This window comes from Mauremys reevesii, linkage group 1, assembly GCF_016161935.1.
Source record: "Mauremys reevesii isolate NIE-2019 linkage group 1, ASM1616193v1, whole genome shotgun sequence".
Lineage (NCBI taxonomy): Eukaryota > Metazoa > Chordata > Testudines > Geoemydidae > Mauremys > Mauremys reevesii.
The window spans coordinates 173,993,476-174,016,451 of NC_052623.1; the positions used below are offsets into that span (position 1 = coordinate 173,993,476).

Here is a 22,976-nt window from a genome sequence, read left to right on the forward strand (position 1 = left end):
GTCCTGGAGTGGAAGGACCCCCACCACCGAATTGCCGACGATGACCCGGAGCGGAAGAAGCTCCGGGGGCTCAGGCCCCGCAAGAGTTTTCCGGGTCCCCCGGAGCGAGTGAAGGACCCTGCTCCAGGGACCCAGAAAAACTCTCGTGGGGGCCCCTGCGGGGCCCAGGGCCTGGAGCAAATTGCCCCTCTTGCCCCCCCCCCCCCCGGGTAGCTCTGTTGACTACAGTGGCATATGGCCCATCTGCAACTGCTCCCAGCAAATATTCCCAGTGGTAAAAGATGTGACACTAGATGGCGAGGAGTGTGAGTTACTATAGTTTCCCGAGTGTCCAGCTAGTGAGTCATACCCACATGCTCAGGGTCTATCTAACTGATCCCCATATTTGAGATTGGGAAGGAATTTTCCCTCAAGTCAGATTGGCAGAGATCCTAGGGGGTTTTCGCCTTCCTCTGCAGCTTGGGGTATGGGTTGCTTACTGATTTGAACTAGAGTAAATGATGGATTCTATGTAACTTTAAGTGCTTAAATCAAGATTTGAGGATTTCAGTAACTCAGCCAGAGGTTATGAGCCTACTATAGGAGTGAGTGGGTAAGGTTTCTGTGGCCTGCAATGTGCAGGAGGTCACACTAGATGATCATGACTGTCCCTTCTGGCCTTAAAGTCTGTAAGTCTAAGTTCATCAAAGCAAACAGTTTCTATGAAACATCTCAGTTTTGACAAACTGGTATTTTTCCAGTGAAAAACTGTTCTATCAGAAAATTCCTGACCAGCTCTAGTTAGGAGACCTTTGTTCTTCCCAGCTTCCCACTCATTTTGTGACTTCTTCCGTGTCACTATCCTCTTCTCTGTAAATCAAGGATATTCATGCTTATCCACCTTTTATAAAACATTTCAAGATCTATAGATGAAAGAGACTATAATGTGATATCACATAAAGCAAAGGTTACCTTAAGAAACCTTGCAGTTTTAAATTTAAAACATTGCCTGTTTATGGGTATTAAAAAGAGCAATTTTATTATGTCTTTACCATTTAAAAGGTTGAGATAATAATCTATGAAGCTTGAGATAAAAAATTATGTACTGTGTCTCAGTATTCCAGGAAGATTGCTGTAGGATAGCTAGGTGTTTCAACTTAAAAGTATGCCATATTTGTGCAGAGCATATAAATACATGTTTTATTTATGCACTTGTGACTGCATTTTGACAATGGGTAATTTTAGCTGCTGCTGCTTTGTGTGTTACGGAAACATATGTGATTAGTATTCATCTTTATATATTCAGTCATTTTCCATGTTCAACATATATTTTGTAGCTGCTAGAAACTTAACATGTTCTCTTGAATTTTTAAGTCTACAAATCTTCTACTTTGCACTGTTCTTGTTGTAATAGTCATATTCAAATATACACTCATGATGGTATAAAACTAGAAAGTTTTCAACCTAGGTTCCCAGTATGTGTAAGAAACCTATTTTATTGGTCTTCCCTCAGAGATTAATGGCCTTATTGTTCTAACAGAGAACGCATAACAGCTAATGGAGAAGTGTATTGATAGTTTTGTAAGGCATTATAATCATCTTGTGTCCACCGCTATCAATAAGGTAGCTCCTTCATGCCCTTATCTCTGTGGCAACTTCACAAGTCACCTTAGTATATAGATGACCTGCAACAAATGAAGCATAAGAAGATGAAACTAGAGGACTAGTAGGTGAAATTGCACTGTGAATTTGTCCATCTGTAGCAGGGTTTCTCAAACAGAGGTCGCCATTTGGGTTGGGAAAGCCGCTGGCGGGCCAGGCCTGTGAGTTTACCTGCCCCGTCCGCAGGTCCGGCCAATCGCAGCTGCCACTGGCCATGGATCGCTGTTCTGGACCAATGGGAGCTGCTGGAAGCAGCGGCCAGTAAGTCCCTCAGCCCGTGTCGCTTCCAGCAGCTCCCATTGGCCTGGAGCAGCAAACCGCGGCCAGTGGGAGCCACGATCGGCTGGACCTGTGGACGGGGCAGGTAAACACACTGGCCCAGCCCGCCAGGGGCTTTCCCTACACAAGTGGCAACCCCTGTTTGAGAAACCCTGGTATAATCCTTTATTTCTTCCTGGTCCACCCCTTCCCAAGTCTGCCCATACACTGCCTCCTGCATCAGCACAAATGACGAACTGTGTGGAGAGGCTAGGGCATGGGTGGGAGACACATGATGCCAAACAGGTTTTTAAGTATCCTCTTTCATACAAAAGGGAGAAATTCATGCAGAGACAATCCCTTTCATGCATGGATCTATGGATACACAACTAAATATAATGAACCCTAATTACACTATCTGAACCCTGACCCAAATCCTTAAGTTTCCTCTTAATATTTTTAAGAGTTACTTGTAACCATAGGCTACTTGGTAGCACCAGTGCCTAATTAAAGAAATACTTAATGCTATGGAAATACATCCATATATTTTATTTAGTTGCCCTTAATTTTAATCCCAGAGTCAGTGAATGATGTTGGATGCCATGACATGCATTTTATAGAAAACAAATCTAGAGTGACATTTTTAAACCTGTGAGTCTTTGTGAAGTGTAGGGAATCACAACCTGCCAAATCAAGTGAGTCATTCTCAGTTTGTATTAACAAGAGCTGGCAGGTACAGTATGTAAATTAGTTTATGAAAATGTATTATTGTGAAGCAATATGGTCTCTTGGGAGCAGTATCAGTTGCTGGGTTTTTGTTTTTTGTTTTTGTTTTTGCATTAATAGCATTCTGCTCTGAAGATACAATGGATATGGAACCAATATCTTTTGTCAACTCCACTACAACAGCTAGTGAGGAAACTTGGAGATTAGAGATGCACTCTCCCATACCTTGCCCTGCAGAAAATAAACTCCCTGCTCCCCCACCACCTCATCACACATATAGGAAATTGTCTGCAGGAAGCTCCATGCACAGGTTCCTTTGAGACTCACACAGTGGAAATGGAAAACAAAGGACCTGATTCCCTTCTCTCACACCAGTGTAAATCATGTTCACACTTTATAGGTATAGTTGCAGCTTTCATAAAGAAAAGCAAATGTGACTCTTCTACAAGTGTGTGGAAAACCATTGTTCCAGAAATGGTGTTTACCACCAAGCTTTGATTCAAATAACTCTGTGTGCTGCAGTCCAAATCCTATTATAATGTTGATTCTTAGACAAATACAAAGTGACTGAATACACAAATAACAGTTTGTTGTGGTAGGTCCTCTGCCTAATGTAAACGAATTGCTGAGGCTGGTGACATCAGCAATAGTGATGTCACAAAAGGGGGTGGAGCTTCTGGGTTTTTTGGTCCTGGTGACAATTGCAGAGTGGATCTCAAGAAAGGGAGATCTGGGAATGGTGATGGGGCCACCACAGGCAGTTGGTGGGCCAGACAGAAGGTCTGGCTAGACTTGCCTGGAGAGGGGGCTAATTGAAGAAGAGTTAGTAGAACTCTGAGGAGGGAACTTGAAGATGCTGAAGAGAGCTCAGAGAAAGTGAGGGACTCCCAAATCCATCCTACTAACCCAGCAGCAAGGGTTGGTGGTGGGAAGTGACACTGGGCACAGACAGATCATGGCACAATATGTATGTACATTTCTAGATAAATAAGAAGCTCTAGGTTGACTCACATAGGCTGGGTAAGATGAGAAGTTTTTGGGTATTAAACTATTTCTTTAACGTTTCCAGTTCCATGTGAGTTTATATTTGTTCTTAGTGTAAGAAATGTGATGCTTTATTTTAACTAGCTCTAAGACTAAGCCAGATATGTACTACTAAGTTATTTACTAAGTTATTTACTAAGTTACTCTAGGTCTAAACAAGACAAGGAGTGAATATTGGATGGCAGCAATGATAGTAGATAAAGCATCATCAAGTTCACTTATGTATATGTCAGCTGTTCATGAGAGACGGAGTGGGTCCTCAGGACCACATTGTAGCAAGACTGAGTGGACAAATAAGGTTCATATTAAACATTCTACCTTGAGAAATTTAGCTTTGGATTATCCCTCTTCCCTGCAAATAACACCGCCTTCCCCGTTTCAGCTGAAAAGTGTACTCTTGGTTTGAATTTTTTTTTTAAATCTGGTGATAAATCCTGGATTACCATAGAGGGGAATTAGACATTGAATCACATGGCACTATATTAAATGATGGAAGCCTAGGGACAGATTGTGCACTCTCTGAAGGAAGGAAGGTCTCCATGAGATTGATTTTACAGAGTTGCCTCCAAATTCTTCTGTTAGGGCAGTAAGGTTTGACTCCTGGATTCCAGACTGGGGAAGTCCTCAAGGTTCCATGGGCCCTGAGATGTGCTGGATGCACAGGGCTGTCTATACAGAATTCCTGTGCCTTTATATTAGTTCTGGGGTCAGACACTTTCCCTTACCCCCGCTTCCCCAAAAACTTCCTGAAAGCAAAGGTCATGCAAATGGTTGACCTATTTTTCTTCATGAAGATGAATGGTTGTTAGTACAGTGATGGGAAAGAATGATATAAGAAAGATAAAAATAATTAGAGCTACAGTATAACAACTCCCCTGTATTTTCTATAAGCACTTGTATGTTGCGTTGCAGTGCCTCTCAGGCGGGCATGGACAGAGCCCAACAATCAATGTGATTGGTAGCAAAGTCATTTATTTCTCTTCAGCATGCTCTTATATACAATTATGGCAAGCAATCAAGCAATTGCTAATTGGTTAATAAGATACACACAGGCACAGCTATAACTATGAATTACCTCATAGGGTAATTGTCATCCTGTACAACTTTCTGATTTATTATCCTGTTTACTGCCTACTGGCAGATGAGAACCAGCCCAAGGCCAGCATCTCACTACACAGTTCGCAGCCTAATTAGCCCGTCCTTGAAGGCTAAACACTTAGCTTCTAACATACCCATCTGCCAAGTTCCCACACTTGTAGTTAGTTTCTGTTTTATTTTGAACTGTTTAAGTTGCTTCACAGAATATGTATTCTTTCAGCAGACAAAAGCCTTCCCATAATCTGTTCAGGATTGTTTATTATTCCATTTGCATTTCATACTGCTGTTTTATTTTATTTTTTCCCCCATGTTTGAATCTTGATAAATTAATAGTTTGCAATGAAATAATTTAGGTATCACACCTAATTTAATACAAATATTTTTTGCTATATAAAGGTGGAAGGTGTATTAAAAATTACCTACAACCTGTTATATATTAATGTTGGGATCACCTTTTTCTATAGAATTGAAACTTTTCAAAGTGTAATTTTTTTATGACATTTTACTTTCATGGACAAAGTTAATCTTAGACAAGCTAATTGTAATGAAATTTGCAGATGCTTTTGATCTGAAATGTAATATATTATTAATAACAATCCTTTTTCCCCTCATTAAGAGGCTAAAACGAGCATATTACAAAGAAATGTATTTAACACTCATTTTCAGGAGCAATATTGTATTTTTTCTCTTTGATTGGAGCTTGTTCGTTTTCTTTTTAATGTGCTGACAAAAAAATAGAAGTGAAGCTAAAAAGATAATTTTCTTTAAATTAAAATACAAGACACTAATGATCTCAACTAAGTGTTCTCAGTAGGGGCCTTCTTAACCAGAACTTTCATTATTGGAGAAACACTTTAAGTATGCAGGCTGCTATGGTAGATGAATAAGCCAGCATTGTAAAGATTGTTTACATTACAGTGAGTGTTTACGGAAAGTAATATGCTTCTCAACAATTTTTTAAACTGTAAACATCCACAGATGTCCAGGAGATATTTTTTTCATTCTTTCCCTCTCCTCGCTACCATTGTAATTTGGAATGCAAAGGAATTTTACTTACCAAGAAATGCATTTAAATTAGAACTGGTAGAAAATTTAGTGTTTAACTTGTTTTTCAATGGAAAAATAGATGTAGACAAGATTTTTTGATGTGTCTTTTTTCCATGGAGAACTTAGACTTGTCAAAAACAAAAGCAAACAAAAACCAGAAACCAAAACATTCTTGTCCTAAAAGTGGAACATGTTGATGCAAAACCAAAACAATTGACTCAGAAATGCTGCTGTAGTGACTAGTGGAAGTTGTAGTTCAGATAGGGCATGGCCTCATTCTTATCTATGGGCTAAGGTCTCCAATTTGATACCTCTCCCATAATCCTCTACAGTTGGGAACTCCCATAATACATTATGGTGACTTAGCAAAAGGAAAGACCATGGTACATCATGGGAGAAGAAGACAAGCTATGGAGCGCAGCCCATAGATGAAAATGGGGACATGAGGCATCCAAATTACAACCATGGTGATATTTCTAAAAAAAAATGTTTTCTGTTTTTGGCACAAAACTTCCATTTTTCAATTTTTTTTTGTCAGTCTACATTTTCTCTAGGAAGTGGGGGGAATCTGTCCAGCAATAAAATAATGGTGAATTGCCAGCTCCACCCAAATGTACTAAAGAAAAGCAGACTAAAAGCTAGAACTTAATCTTTCCATTGAAAGTATCAGATATGTTGGGTGAAACTAATTTCCAGTGCTGCCACCTATTGGTAGGATAGCCTTACTGAAGTGGCAATGTTCTGGTGGAAAGTTGGTACTTAAAATTATTTTGTAGCCAAAGGAATTGCCATACCAGTTTAGAGCGATGATCCATGTAGCCTAATATTGTGTGTCTGTGATTAGCTGATTCATAGGAAAGTATGAAACTTATAAATTGGATAAATTTTCACTAGCATGCCTAAAGCCTAAGTCATTGACAGTTGTCTTATGCCTTGAAACATGAGTTTATAATCATTATACATTTTTTGTCCAAGGTGCTATAACTGTGTATCATATTAGTATTATTCATTAAGAATGACCAAAATAATATATTGTGGCAGTGAGATCCATACATTAGTTATGCATGGTTTTATACACAAAGTCCTTTTATAACTTCTAAATGTGCTGCCTTCTAATTTCATTGGTAGTCCCCTTGTTTTTGTATTAGTAAAAAGTTTGAATAGTAGAGCCCATCTGACATTTTCCTCCACCTTTCCTTATTTTATCTATTGCCATTTTATGTCATCTTTTTATTCTACTCATCTCTGCTCTTCAGTGAGACCTATTTCCATGCCAGATTTCAGTTTTCAAAACTCAGCCTTTTTCAGCTGTAGAGCTGTTCCAGAAAAAGGTCTCAAATGTTTTATAATGGGGGAAAAAATCCTCATCTTTGTCACCCCCAAATGTCTTACTAAAAAATGGCCTAAGCTGTTTTTTGTTGTTGTTGGGGTTTTTTTTAAATCAAATTTAGTCATACACTAGACTGAAACATTTAAGCTTAAACATGTCAGAAAGCTATAAGTGTCTGATAGTGGGGTGAAAGTAGAAACTGTTATGCAGCCTTAATGATAGCACTCACTGTTACTTCTGCTATTATTACAGAAGCACTTTTCTCAATTCCACAGTTAAGGCTGAGTTGAGTTTTGCACTTGAAGCAGAAATTCAACCACTTTATTACATATGAAGAAAATAGTAGTGCTCCTCAAAAGTATTGCAGTGACTCAGAATACAGAATGTATTCTCTAAGAATTTGTAAATAAATTGGGAATTAGTTTATGAATTAAATGAAAGCATGAGGCCTTAAGAAATTTCATACCTGTTGTCCAGCTATTTCTTTCTCCCCAGTGATCTTAACAAAAGGAATAATCTTGTGCACAGGCAGCATTTGAATATTCTTTCTTAGTGTAACGGTGCTGCCTTTGGTGGGACCCAACTGAGACTGCCAATTCAGGACAAATTGCTTAAAGCAGGGCAATAAAAGCCCAAGACTGGGGTTCCTGTGCACACCAGCACAAACTAAACCAGCCAAACAGAGAAGACTTTGGTTTTACCCAACCGCCTAACAATAAGTCACACAAGCAATTTCCTTAGAAACTCCAGTTTCCCAGTATCACCACCAGTGCCACTCGTTATGAGGAGGAATTGTTATGAAAACCAATACCCCAGTAAAAGAAAAAAGGTTCTCTTGATCACAAAGGACCAAGCCGCAGACCCAGGACAATATAGAAGTTAGATCTTACCCACAAATCATGCTGTTGCCAATCCTTTAGAATCTAAAGGTTTATTAATAAAAGGAACAAGATATAGATGAGAGCTAGAATTGGTTAAATGGAATCAATTACATTAAGTAATGGCCAAGTTATTGGTTCAGGCTTGTAGCAGTGATGGAATAAACTGAAGGTTCAAATCAAGTCTCTGGAGTACATCCACAGCTGGGATGGGTCATTCAGTCCTTTGTTCAGAGTTTCAGTTTGTAGCAAAGTCCCTCCAGAGGTAAGAAGCAGGATTGAAGATAAGATGGTGGAGCTGCAGCAACCTTTTTATAGTCTCTTGTCATGTGTCCTTTCTTTCTTTTTCCAAAGACAAGCATTCCAGCACATGGCATGAAAAAAACCTTAGAGTTCTGTCCATAGGCATGTCCCTGCATGCCTGACTGAGTCACAAGGTGTATCTGCCTTCTTTCAATGGGTTAATTGTACAGCTGATGGTCCTTAATGGGCCATCAAGCAGGCTAGGCAGTGCTGATGCCAAATTTTCCGGGGTGTCACCCAGAAGCATAGCTCAAGTTTGAAATACAGACAGTATAGAGTCAATACTTGTAACTTTAAATACAAAAATGATACATGCATAGAGATAGCATAATCATAACCAGCAAACCATAACCTTGTCTTAGACACATTATTTGACCCCCTTCAATGCCACTACAGGACCTCGGTTGCCACAATGATCTGTACCAGTGGTTCTCAAACTAGGGCCGCCGCTTGTTCAGGGAAAGTCCCTGGCAGGCCAAGCTGGTTTGTTTACCTGCTGTGTCCGCAGGTCTGGCCGATCGCAGCTCCCACTGGCCGCGGTTTGCCGCTCCAGGCCAATGGGGGCTGCAGGAAGGGCAGCCAGCACATTCCTCAGCCCGCGCCACTTCCTGCAGCCCTGATTGGCCTGGAGCGGTGAACCGCAGCAAGTGGGAGCCACGATCGGCCAAATCTGCCGACGTGGCAGGTAAACAAACCATCCCAGCCCACCAGGGATTTCCCTGAACAAGCGACGGCCCTAGTTTGAGAACCACTGATCTATACAGTCCCCGTTTATGTCAATAAAATCACACTTAGCATTAATGATATTTTTCCTGTTTATTCTACATAATTGAAATATTTTTTTCACTAAGAGTTGATGAATAATGTTGTATTTCAGTTGAACGACGCTTACAAAATGGCTGCCATCACCCATTGTTCTCAATAGACTAAAGCAACACATTGTTCTGACAAAATGGCTCCTGGCTTTGCTATCACAGGTGGTGGTGACCATTTTGAAAGAGAGTAGCTATGGTCTCCATCCCTTTGAGAATAATGGGAGGTGGCAGCCATTTTGAAGATGACAATTCTTTGAGTCTTTCCAGATTTTTAAGAACCAACCTCTGCAGACAGCTCAAGGTTCAGCTATGACAATTAGTGGCAAAATTATTAAATATTAATTTAATATCATAATTTTAAATATTTCCTATTAAAAGTAATCTGTTGAACCAGATCTACTAGCTCAAATAGTACGTGGGGACACTATGCATGTGGGAATGTAGGAGTGCAGGAGGAAGGGGGGATTTGTGTGTTGTGGGCAACAATATGGCAGATGAAATTCAATGTTGGTAAATATAAAGTAATATACATTGGAAAAGATGAAGGTGTCTAAATTAGCTGTTATCTCTCATGAAAGAGATTTTTGGAGCCATTGTATCTAGTTCTCTGAAAACATCTGCTCGATCTGTAGTAGCAGTCAAAAAAACTAACTATGTTAGTAACCATTAGGGAGGAGAGAGAAAATAAAACAGAAAATATCATAATGACAATGTTTAAGTTGATGGTATTACCCACACCTTGAATATTGCATGCAGTTCTGGTTGCCCCATATGAGAAAAAGATATATTAGAACTGGAAAAGATACAGAGAAGGGCAACAAAAATGGTGAGCGATAGGGGTGCTGGAACAATGTTTATAGATGAGGAGCTGAGAGACATTGAACCAACTAAACCCTGTATATGATGGAAACCACTTGAAGCCACCAGGTGCAGCAGCATCCCTCATTCCAGCACCTATGATGAGCGGTATTTAATGTAAGGAGAGATTAAAAATGTCTGGGACTGTCCATCTTAGAAAAAAGATGACTAAGGGAGGATTTGGTAGAGGTCTATAAAATCATGAATGGTGAAGAGAAAGTGAAAAAGGAAGTGTTATTTACCCCTTCACATAACACAAGAACCAGGGGTCACCCAATGAAATTAATAGGCAGCATGTTTAAAACAAACATAAGGAAGTTCTTTTACACAACACACACTCAACCTGTGGAACTTGTAGCCAGGGGATGTTGTGAGAGTCAAAAGTATAACTAGGTTAAAAAAAGAATTAGATAATTTCATGGAGGATAGGTCCATCAATAGCTATTAGCCAAGATGGTCAGGGATTCAGCTCTGGGTGTCCCTAAACTTCTGACTGCAAGAAGCTGGGACCAGATGACAGAGAATTAATCACTCAATAAATTGCCCTGTTCTGTTCATTCCCTATTTAATGGTTTTTCCTGTGAAAATTAAGATGGTCTTGTGGTTAAGATGCTAGATTGTACCTTAGGAGAATTGCAACACCCATGAATATATTTTACCTTATTTTACTGATATGTATATTCAACCTTAGCCCCATATTAATATAGCCTTTGTCTGAGAATATATAATGGAGCAAGATTGTGGTATTTAAGCAATAGCTCTGTTTGGGGACTACCACCCCAAGAGTAAGATCAGAGATGGTGTCTCAGGCAGACAGTCTCTCCCATAGGATGAGCAATCATCTCTATCCAGTCCTGTTGCTCTTCCGGCATGTGTGGAAAGGACATTTGATATCAGGACCATGGCTCCACTTCACCCTTCCTCGACACTCTCTCTGCTGCTCACTTTTCAGCAAGGAGAAGCAGAAACAAAGCACCTGAAATCTCCAGAGTGCAGGAATTGCACAACTAAGGCAGGACAAGCTTCTAAGTCAGTCCTTCTAGGCCTGCATAGATATGGAAGGGCCACTCGCCATCACACCCAGAATGATTGTCATTTATTTTTGGAAAGTGTCTCTCCAGATTAGCAGAGTTATTTTAAGCAAATTCCCTCATTTCATTTTCATCCCAGTATAGCACAATAACCGTTCCTCATTCAGTCATATTCTCCAGAACTTTAATTATTTATTACTCCTCAAGATTTGTTCTTTGTGGGTAGGATCATCTAAAATTTATCCTGATCAGTGTCCACTTAATTAACTACAATTAAGTATTAGAGTTTATTGGGAAATCAAAGATACAGGAGAGCAGGATGAAATTTATTTCCCATGAAAATCAGAGTTAACAGTTCCAAGGGACTCTTCTGTGATTTGCCCATAGTAATGAATAATATGGAGAATGTTAATGAATACATTATGAATGACACCTAGCTGCAGCGATAAAGTTAATGATAACAACGTTCTGTCCTCAGGAAGCAATCTGATTTCCCCATTGAAAGCAATGATCTAGTGCAGTAACTATCGCAGGCTAGGAGAATCCACTTCTTTCTAAATCTATAGCTCGTAGGTCAGAGACAATGACAGAGAGAAGTTACAGTATGTTCTGTATGCACTGTTAAGTTGCTATAGTGTTGTGGTTATAGGGCAAACTACAACTTAGATGCAACAGGCATGGCTCCCTGCACCTCTCTGTGGATGGAACTCAAACATTCTTAGAGTGGATCTATGGGCAGCAGTAGTCCCCTGTAGCCAACCATGTTAATGTGACTGGCCAACTGTGTTAGTCATCTTTAAACCCTAATCTCTCCGGGTGCCTGTGATAACAGCTGATTAAAATTACTCAAAAACAGCATCTTCAAAACATTCTTATTACTATTTTATTTTATTAGCTAGCTTTTAATTGCCAAAAGAAACATAGCATTTAGGAAAATGGGTTAAAACAAAAGAGTCCTATAAGAATGTTTCATTATCTAACCTTCACCACTCTATCCACAGCTCAGGTAGTTCAAGCTTATTTCCAGCCCTGGGTTGGGAGAGCCAGCCTGGTTGCTGAAGTCCCTGTAACTCCTGTCTCCGTTGCTGTCAGTTTGGGTGCTAGCTTCAGTCTGTTGATAAGCAGCTTCCCTCCTCTTTCTGAAGCCAGCAACTTTAAGATTTAGGTTCATCTTTGATCCTAGGTTTTGGTCTTGGAAGAGTTACTCATTCTACGTTGGATGGAACCAGCTAATTAGCTATTTCCCAGTTGATGGCCCAGCCATTATTATCATAACTCCTTTGAAGCTATTAACCCAGGTATTTTAGTTTTGCTGTTCTTCCATTTCCTGTTGTTTTCTCCCTCAACATGCTCTTTTGATTTAACATAAGAACATAAGAACATAAGAAAGACCGTACCGGGTCAGACCAAAGGTCCATCTAGCCCAGTATCTGTCTACCGACAGTGGCCAATGCCAGGTGCCCCAGAGGGAGTGAATCTAACAGGCAATGATCAAGTGATCTCTCTCCTGCCATCCATCTCCATCCTCTGACGAACAGAGGCTAGGGACACCATTCTTACCCATTCTGGCTAATAGCCATTTATGGACTTAGCCACCATGAATTTATCCAGTCCCCTTTTAAACATTGTTATAGTCCTAGCCTTCACAACCTCCTCAGGTAAGGAGTTCCACAAGTTGACTGTGCGCTGTGTGAAGAAGAACTTCCTTTTATTTGTTTTAAACCTGCTGCCTATTAATTTCATTTGGTGACCCCTAGTTCTTGTATTATGGGAATAAGTAAATAACTTTTTCTTATCCACTTTCTCCACATCACTCATGATTTTATATACCTCTATCATGTCCCCCCTTAGTCTTCTCTTTTCCAAGCTGAAGAGTCCTAGCCTCTTTAATCTTTCCTTGTATGGGACCCTCTCTAAACCCCTAATCATTTTAGTTGCCCTTTTCTGAACCTTTTCTAGTGCTAGAATATCTTTTTTGAGGTGAGGAGACCACATCTGTACACAGTATTTGAGATGTGGGCGTACCATGGATTTATATAAGGGCAATAATATATTCTCAGTCTTATTCTCTATCCCCTTTTAATGATTCCTAACATCCTGTTTGCTTTTTTGACCGCCTCTGCACACTGCATGGACATCTTCAGAGAACTATCCACGATGACGCCAAGATCTTTTTCCTGACTCGTTGTATCTAAATTAGCCCCCATCATGTTGTATGTATAGTTGGGGTTATTTTTTCCAATGTGCATTACTTTACATTTATCCACATTAAATTTCATTTGCCATTTTGTTGCCCAATCACTTAGTTTTGTGAGATCTTTTTGAAGTTCTTCACAATCTGCTTTGGTCGTAACTATCTTGAGAAGTTTAGTATCATCTGCATTTAACTACATAACAAATAAACCATCATAACAAACACACAGAGGCATGTACCATATTCTGAAAAGAATAGATATTTCCTAGTTCATCACATGTAGCAACATCAAACCACATAACATTTTGGAAAAACATGGGAATTTGTGAGTGTGAAATGTCACAAGCAATAGCATATGAATTTGGAGTAGCACCAATGGGGGGAAATGCTGATTTTTATAGTTTATTCTAAACAGATATTTATGCAAGAGTTTAGTACTTGTTTGACATTGTGAGCATGCTTCAGAACCCACTGAAGACAGTGAAGGAGCTTTACAGAGGACATGAAACTTGTATATAAACTCTAAAGATAAATGATGACAAAAACAACTAAAGAAGAGGCAAATAAGGTTCATAAAACTTTAGTCTAATGGGGCTAAACCTCACAAATACTGTTGGTAAGAAAATTAAATGTAAAAATGCCACGGGTAATACTGTAGTAAATTGTTTACAAACTATTCATTTTTATCAGACATCTGAAATTTTCTACCACATGTGTATTTTGGCTCCACATTTGGCATAAATCAAAGTTGTTCCATTGTCTTATATGGAACTAAGCTGATTTACATCGGCTAAGGATCTTGTCCATTAAAAATGTGAGCAATGATTGCCAAAAATATGTTAATGGGAGACAAACAAACAATTTTCCCCCACTGAATATTTTTATTTATTAAACGTTTTTGGAGGGAGAGGGTGTCAGAAAATGACTGGGAGAGATCAAAATTCTTTTCAGAGGCTATGTTTGTTGTTTCCTTTAAAAAATTCAACACTATAGGTAACTCTAATAGACATTGCTATAATCCAAAGGCCTATTTAGGCTGAAAGGATTTAGCCAATAAAGTTACACAAATATCTTTCTGCTACTGAGGAACCAAGATTTTTTTTTAAATAGTAGACTAAGGGCTAGTCTACACTTACCAGCCGGGTCGACGCGGTGAGTTCGACTTCTTGGAGTTCGAACTATCGCGTCTAATGTGGACGCGATAGTTCGAACTCCGGAAGCGCCGCGGTCGACCCCGGTACTCCACCACTGCAAACGGCGGTGGCGGAGTCGACCTTGGAGTCGCGGACTTCGATTCCGCGGCGTCTAGACGGGTGAGTAGTTTGAACTAGGGTACTTCGAATTCAGCTACGCTATTCACGTAGCTGAATTTGCGTACCCTAGTTCGACCCCGCTTCTTAGTGTGGACCAGCCCTAAATTAGTCTCCTAAACCCATATTTAGGCACCTGCTTGATTTTCAAAAGTGCAGTGCATTCAGCAGATTCCTTTAAGGTCAATTAAAACTGCTTTGGGCTCGGCAAATTTGAAAATTATATCACTCATTTAAAATTTCTTACATGTGGATGTTGAAGCCTAACTTTAGGCATCCATTTTGAAAATGTTATCCAACATGACTTGGGTACTTGGATATCATTTGGCAGGGTTTAGACACTGGCAGAGAGAGATTAGCAGCTTCACAGGAGAAAGGCAGGTGCTCGGGTAGTGTAAATTGTCATAGCTTATTGATTAGCTGAAGTCTGCACTAGAGATTCTTGGCAACAGAGGAAGTAAAACCAGGAGTAATTTCTGAGTACAAGGTCAGGAATGATAGAGCCACTATATGGTTGAATCTTAGGTTATGTCTACACTACAGACCTGTGCAACTGTAACGTCTCCTGTGTAGCTGCTCTATGCTGTCCCCCCGCTGGCATAATTAAACCACCTCCCAATGAGCAGTGGTAGCTATGTCAGAGGGAGAGTGTCTCCCACCAACATAGCACTGTCCACACCGGCTCTTCTGTACCCCTGACCGAAAAAAGTTTTGCCAACTAGTGCTAGTGTAGACAAAGCCTAACTCTCAGTAAATGTTCTTAAAGGTGTGTTTACAAGGTTTAAGTAGACATGAGGTTAATCAGAAGCTCAATTTTTTCCCCACCTTAAGTGTCTGAAAAGTGTGTTTTTTTCCCAAGATTGTATGAAAAAGATATACAACTCAGCTCACAATTCTTAAGAGAATGACAATCAATCTTGAGAGCAATATGACAGATTATACTGCTGGCTGCTTGAAAGGCCATAGAATTTTATAAATTAAGAACCCTAATTCATCTCTTTTTAATCATGTACCCTTGGTATCTTCTAATCTATTTGCAGTTATCTGTTCTAGATAAAATGGCTCCATGGTGAGATGAGGTTTGCTTTAGTGCTTTAATAGTTTTGGTTGCTCATTAAAGAACTCCTGTATTATTTTTAAAAATACACGGTTTTAAATTTATCAACAAGCAGCTATTGTTATATTAACAAGAGCTTGTTGAAAAATTTCAACGGAAATGAAAATAAAATCATTGTTGTTGAATGTTTCCACAGAAAACTTTTAATGTCTGGTGAAAAATTGAAAGCCAAAATGTGTTGGCCAAAAATGAACTATTTTGATTCAGAAATGCTGCCGTGTGCCTCACGGAAGGTGTTGTTCAGTTGCCTCATGCCCCTATTTTACTCTATAGGCTGGCCTCCCTATGTTTAGATTATGCCTTTCATGATGCAACATTGTCTCCTTTCATGGTGAGGGAAAGTGATTGCATAATGAGAGTCTCTGGCCATGGTGCATCATGGGAGATGTCTTCTTGGTAGTCCATCAATCCGATGATGACAAATCTGTGCAGATCATCTATTGTTGGTCTCATAGTGTGCCCTCTGATGACTATACAAGCCAATTCTAGAGGTGCACATTTTGCTGCAGATGGTGCATGGGAAGTTTGCAGTCAGTGGGTTGTGCGCTGCTGGTGCTCTGTAACGTCGTTCATGTGCCTCTTGTAGATGCCGGCAGCGGTCTCAAAGGCGATGCAGGTATTTCTGACTGTTGCACGCCACTGTGTTCTGTTGCTGGCGGCGTCCTCAAGGTCCCTAGCTTTGATACTGCTGCACTGCAGATTGGCTTTGATGGTGTCCTTGTAACATTTCCATGGACGACCTATATGCTGGATGCCTTGGGAGAGCTCACCATACAGAAGCTGGTGGGGGATTCTGTTGGCATCCATGCGACTGACATGACCGATCCAACGTAGCTGTGACTTCATGATCATCATTTCAATGCTTGTCATCTGGGCTCTCTCGAGGACCTCAAGATTGGGCACTTTGTCTTGCCAGCAGATCTTCATGATGTTGCGGAGGCAGCGCATGTGGAATGCTTCGAGCTGCTTGATGTGATGCCTATATATTGTCCATGTTTCGCACCCGTACAAAAGAGATGAAAGAACATGGGAGATGTACCATGGAGCCAAACTCATAGAGGAGAATGGCAACATGAGAACATCAAACTACAACTCCCATGAGGCACCATGATAGGAAATCAAAATCAAAATATTTCGTTTCTTGGTACATTTTTCAGGGATTTAGCTTTTCAACCAAAAAAACCATAATTTTCTGTGGAAACTAGATATTTTCTGTGAAAAGTTTATTTAATTGAAAACCCAATTTTCCACCCAAACAGTTTTCATAGAAAATTATCAACCAGCTCTAACACTAACCCTCTGGTTAATAGTCTGTAGTGAGAGTCACAAATCAATATCCTTAAGGATTTTATTCTCCTTTGTATCATTTTGAGTCTGTAATTTGAGGCTGCCCATCTTTTTTATCAATGTGAATCACTGTCTGTGTTTCTCTCTAACCACACATCCATAACTTTTTAAAATACCTATTATGCTGGGTAGTATTAACTAGATAAAATTGTCATGCATCCTGTTCCAAAAGACAGAGAGAAAAAAACATTTGTTGCAATATCCAGGATAATGTTCATTAAATCAAACTTACCAAACATTTGTCTGTGTCACATTTTACATCAAACACCTGATAGATACATGAAACTTCTTTCACCTTCACATTAGGAAATATTGCAAATTTAAGAACAGTTTATCCTGACAATTTCAGTCTAGATCAGGGGTGGCAAACCTCTGGCTCCAGAGCCACATGCAGCTCTTCAGAAGTTAATATGTGGCTCCTTGTATAGGCACCGACTCTGGGGCTGGAGCTACAGGTGCCAACTTCCAATGTGCTGGGGGTGCTCACTGCTCAACCCCTGGCTCTGCCACAGGCCCTGCCCCCGCTCCACCCCTTTCACCCCCTCCCCTGAGCCTTTCCGGCCCTCACTCCTGCCCCACTCCCCTCCCGTTCCTCTTGCATGCCACAAAACAGCTGATTGGGAGGTAGGGGGAGGGAGATGGAGGCACTGATCAGCAGGGCTGCTGGTGGGTGGCAGGCGCTGGGAGTAGTGGAGCCTGGGAGCTGATGGGGAGGAGGTCGGCTGCTGATGTATTACTGTGGCTCTTTGGCAATGTCCATTGGTAAATTCTGGCTCCTTCTCAGCTCAGGTTGGCCACCCCTGGTCTAGAGGTTCAGTTCTAGTTGTTAGATCCCAGTTCTATATAAAAAAAATGATTTGGGTTATTGTTAATGCCTAGGAAAAATACAAGAAAGGCTTTCAATTTAATGTCCTTATTTACAGAACAAATATACAGTTCAGCCATTGCAAATTCAAGCAAGTAGCCCTTTTAATCTTTTCACCCTGTTTCTATTTTTTTAAAAACAGTTTTTAGTGTAAAAATGCCAAAATTTACATTATCAAGTTTTTGCTGCAATACCAGTAACCCAGTTTAAAATGTTCCCAATTTAAACTTTTAAAATCTTGACTTATAGTTGCTGGAAGTCCCTTAACAATAATGATGCTCCAAAGTGTAACTAATATCTACAAAACAGGAGGAGGAACTAGCGAAAGGAGACACAGAGATGGATTCGGAGGTCATTAACACTGGTGCAAATCTGCTGAAGTCACTGGAATTAACTAATACTGCGATCAGATCAGATCCCAGATCAGAATCTCCCCCTCACAGCACTAACATATAGGAATAGAGACGTACTTGCATTTATTGTGTATGTGACATGAGTTATGTGATTATGGATATTGTTAGTGTGTTGTTGTTCATAAGAAAGCAAAAAGAACAACACAGAAGCTTAGAATTTTAATAATGTCTCAGTTGCCATGTTGGTTGACGTACTATACTCCGTGAAAGTTTTATCGAACAAAAGTCACGTTATATCAAATGGACAGCTCCTATTGGTTCCCACTCTAGTTTAAAATAGTCATAATTTTGGTTCAGCAGTCTCAGACTGTACTGTCCAAATATACATGATATGTGGTATTTGAAAGGCCCCAATCCAAAGCCTAGTGTAGTTCTTTCCACCAACTTCACTGACCTTTAGATCAGGCTATAAGTAAGTTTGCACCTCAGAAAGTTGGTCTAGGAAATAGTTACCAGATCTGAAATGACTAATAAGTAGGCTTTTCTTCATTCTTCACCCCTACATGGGGGAAAAATCACTTTTGTAACAGATTGTCCAGTGTGTGTAATAATACTTGATATTGATAAGTATTATTGAAGACTATGGAGACACTGAAAACATAGTTCCTTTAAAATTATGAGCAGGAAAAATTGAGAGAAACTGACAAATGTCTTCAGGTAACATTAAATTTAAAAGCATGCCTTGGTCAGAAAGGCCATATAGACAAATAGAGCAATGATCACCTCTATCCATAAACTCTCTGAGAAACTAGTATACTATGAGAAATCTGCTAGGCAAGATTATGGTTTCAAATGTGTTGGTGAGTGGGGTAAGAATGGTGACTCCATGAATGATGAATTGGGGCCTATATTTATATTAGTTGTGTGTGTGTACTCATGCACACACATTCGTAGTATTAAAACCCATTCCATTATCTCTAAATACTTTATGTAACAATATATTTGTTTTATTTGGTAAGTTAGGTGTATTAAAAAATGGATTATCAATAAAAATGTGGAGGAAAAAAAACAATTCTGAGATTAAGAAGAAAACCTCATAAACCTAAATGTCATTGATTTTTTTAAATAGAGACTATTCCCTCAAGGGTCTGAATAAATCCCAAATGTATATAGTTTAATTAAATAAAATATTTCCTTCTTGAAGTAATTTGGCTATAAACAATGCCCCTCCCCCACTGTTTAAGCCCTAATATTTATGGCACTTTCATTAATGTGCTTACAATAAATATAGTAAGGGAGACATTAGCACATTAATAATACATATGTGACAGTCAGCAGCGACCCTCTAACAGCTAGTAGCCTTATAATAGCTGGCAACCATTAGGGGAAATTGGACACCTCATTGACACAGTAGCCTGAACTTTTGAACTGTCTTCCCTTATAGGTCTTGAGGCAGTTAAAGCTGGTCCTAAGCCGATTTTTGCTGTGCAGACTGCAGAAGTGCAGGGTCTGCTAACGACCAATCAAATGCTAACACGACCAAAGGCTGTGTGTAAGTGTGTATAAAAGATTCTTGGTTTTTGTATGGAGTAGAGTTTTTGTTCCAAGGTACAAAACTCTCCTTTCTTCTGCAGAATAAAGCAACTTTTCCTTATCCCTGTCTGGCTGTCACTGGCTCTCAGCTAGGCGGACCCGACATTTCAGTAACAGTTTCTGGCGACCCAGATGGGACCCTCCTAGCTCGGACATCGGACTCCTGACGGCTGCGGCAAACTAGGAGCGGCGCCACCGGGGTGCTTAGCCCTTCTTCCTCACTTCACCGCGGCCCCTGGGGTCCATGCTCTGATAAGGTGAGCCCTAATAGAATAAGGACACACTTCCTGGGTTCTGGCAATATTCTGGTTACCTGGTTATAAAAATTTCTAAATGCCAGAGGGCGCTAGTAAGCTTTACATCACACTTGTTTGCTGTTACATACTGTGGGGGTATCTTAAACAACACCCATGCCATAAAACATTTAAATGCATCCCATTGGCGGTGCCGGGGCCAGGTATTTAGCAACTCCAAACATCAAGATGTTAAGATAAATTAGCGCCACCGAGTAGCAAAAAGCTCCCTCACTCTTTATTTACAGAGCCCCGGTCTGTATTTTATTTGTGGCCATAATGCTTATAAAGCCCTCCCGCTGGGTTAGCATGGCCAGTGTGGTGTGGCCAAAGTATTACCAGACGTTCATGTAAACACCACACTGGACCCACGCCAAATCCTCAACCTGAAGACTTATTCTCACAAGCTTTTCACACCCTTAAAAGGGGCTTGGGTTAAACGTGCCAAAAAAACTCTTAGTAATCAGGCAAACAAAATTTCATTCCTTTATACATAAACTTATTCCTGGACTAAAAGTAGCAAAGCTAAAAAAAAAAGTAGTAAACATTTCTGCAGAACTTGAAAAGGCAGCTAATGCCTCCTTAAACACTTTCCAAAAGTTACAACAAAAAATCAATAACATAGCAAAAGTAACTCTGTAAAATAAGTGTGTGCTAAATGTCAGAAATACTAAAGTAAGGGGGCCTGTGCTTGCATTAAAAAAAATGCTGTTTTTATATTAATCGCTCTAGTTTAATTTAAAAGAAATTGCAGGCCATCAAAAATGCAGCTGTTGTTTTCCACACTGTTTCTTTTAATCATACCCTTAATTTTAAAAACCTCCTCCCAGACCTTGAGTCATAGTTTACTGGCCTTTTCCGCAAAATTGTCAAATAAATTATTTTCTTTCTTTTCTTTCTATGTGTCATTTAAGTAATGTTGCAATGTACAAAATGTTTGTATAGTGCTGTTACTAAGGGCTCTACTGTCCGCAGAAAAACACAATATCTCTCCCTCCAGCTTTATCGCAAATTGCGTAACGGGCCTGACAATTTAAATTATCAGGCCCGAAGGGAGGACTGTAACAGTCAGCAGCAACCCCCTAACAGCTAGTAGCCTTATAATAGCTGGCAACCATTAAAAAAAATTAAACACCTCACGGAAATAGTAGCCTAAACTTTTAAACTGTCTTCCCTTATCAGCCTTAAAGCAGTTAAAGCTGGTCCTAAGCCCGTTTTTGCTAAGCAAATTGCAAAAGTGCAGGGTCTGCTAACCACCAATCAAATGCTAACACAACCAAAGCCTGTGTGTAAGTGTGTATAAAAAATTCTTAGTTTTTGTATAAAGTAGAGTTTTTGTACCAAGGTACAAAACTCTCCTTTCTTCTGCAAAATAAAGCAACCTTTCCTTATCCCTGTCTAACTGTAATTAGCTCTCAGCTAGGCAGACCCGACATTTCAGTAACACATATCATGCTTCATAGTTTTTGCTCTTGGAATGTCTTATCCTGCACCTATTGAAGTCAGTGGGTATCCTGCTATTACATTAATTTGAAAGAAAATTGAACCTGCATTAAGAATCAATAAATTCAACATCAAGGAGTTAAACTGTGGAATGATTTCTCTTTTTAACCTCCATTGTAACTTATTTCCTTATTGTGACAATCCAACTCATTTTGTTGATGCTTACCTACAACAGTTTTGGAATGTGAATACATTCCAGAAATAATTTGCATTATTTGATGTGCTCTTCCCTATTTTAAAATTTAAGATTTCATTTTTCAAGTAAACTCCTGAAGCTGTATACTAACAAGTGGTGGACAATGTCTATACCACTTGAATTCCACCCACCTTAAAGGAATAGTAGAAGTAATATACTTTAACTATTAAAAAGTATTGAAACATTATACATCTGGTTCAATCAAATTAATCATATAAATTCATTATAGTGCAAGTTCTGAATTAATTACTCTTTCATAGAAAATGGAGCAATTAAAACTTCTTGTTGAAAACAATGATCATTAACGTGTATAACCTCAGTTTATTTTTAAAAAAATGGTTTAGTCCAATGTTCTAAATCCACTTTCATGAGGGTATTGCATAGCCTTCAGCATTTTTTCTATAACATTTCATTTTTTGTAAGAAACATTAAGAACATTTCTTAATAGGAACTTGTACAATTAGACAAGGTGAATAAAAAGTTACAGTAGTTGAGAGCTACTTAGAGGTTCAGTAAATGCTGAGGTACTTTACTAAAATTGAATGTAAATTACTGCTATTACCATGTCTTCATTAAGACTACTAAGGGACATTTTAGTCATCTCTGATTTTCTCTTTATAAAAGTTATTGTGACCTGCAGCTATGTCACAAGGAGCTAATCCCCAAAAGAAAATGAGTCAATTTTGAAAAGAAAATGAGAGATGATAGAGCACCAAAAGAAAAGGGAATTAGACGCTTTTCCCTGGAGGAACACAGAGCAGTGAGTAGGATTTTAAGATGCCGTGTAGCTTTTGTCAACTCTAAATCCAATTTTTGTACCACATTTGTGTCTATCTTGACCTCTGGAAACAAACAGAAAGATATGTTTAGGTTTCAGTGATAACTGCCTGAAGAAGGGTAACAGCCAAGATAATATCTGTTTCATATCACAATGACCATGAACAAAATGACAGGCTATGTAATTATAATACAAATTTACTCTAGTGCCTAGCACTTACTAGCTCAAATTTACTGTAGGAGGGTGGAATCATGTAAAAGGATACCCTCCACCAGGGCAAAGTAAAAGTAAAAAATGTGTCATGGAAGCCCACCAGACTTTGGTCTCAGAATTTAGTGATAATATCAGGGATAGGTTTTTACAGATTTAAAACCCACACAGATAGCATTGGTTTTGTA

General features: G+C 39.4%; 1 long non-coding RNA gene across 5 annotated transcripts in view; it reads left to right on the forward strand.

The window, feature by feature from the left end:
- The first annotated feature begins 3,326 nt into the window (after positions 1 to 3,326).
- The window catches only part of LOC120390673, an 88,450-nt gene continuing 68,800 nt past the window's right edge, over positions 3,327 to 22,976 (forward strand). For 3 of the 5 annotated variants that reach the window (XR_005591112.1, XR_005591116.1, XR_005591114.1), the window contains exon 1: positions 3,327 to 3,592. This is a non-coding gene — a long non-coding RNA (uncharacterized LOC120390673). Of the gene's footprint in view, positions 3,593 to 19,659; positions 19,768 to 19,849; positions 20,066 to 22,424; positions 22,549 to 22,976 lie in introns of those variants that run through there. The other 2 variants (XR_005591113.1, XR_005591115.1) reach the window with 2 other exon arrangements.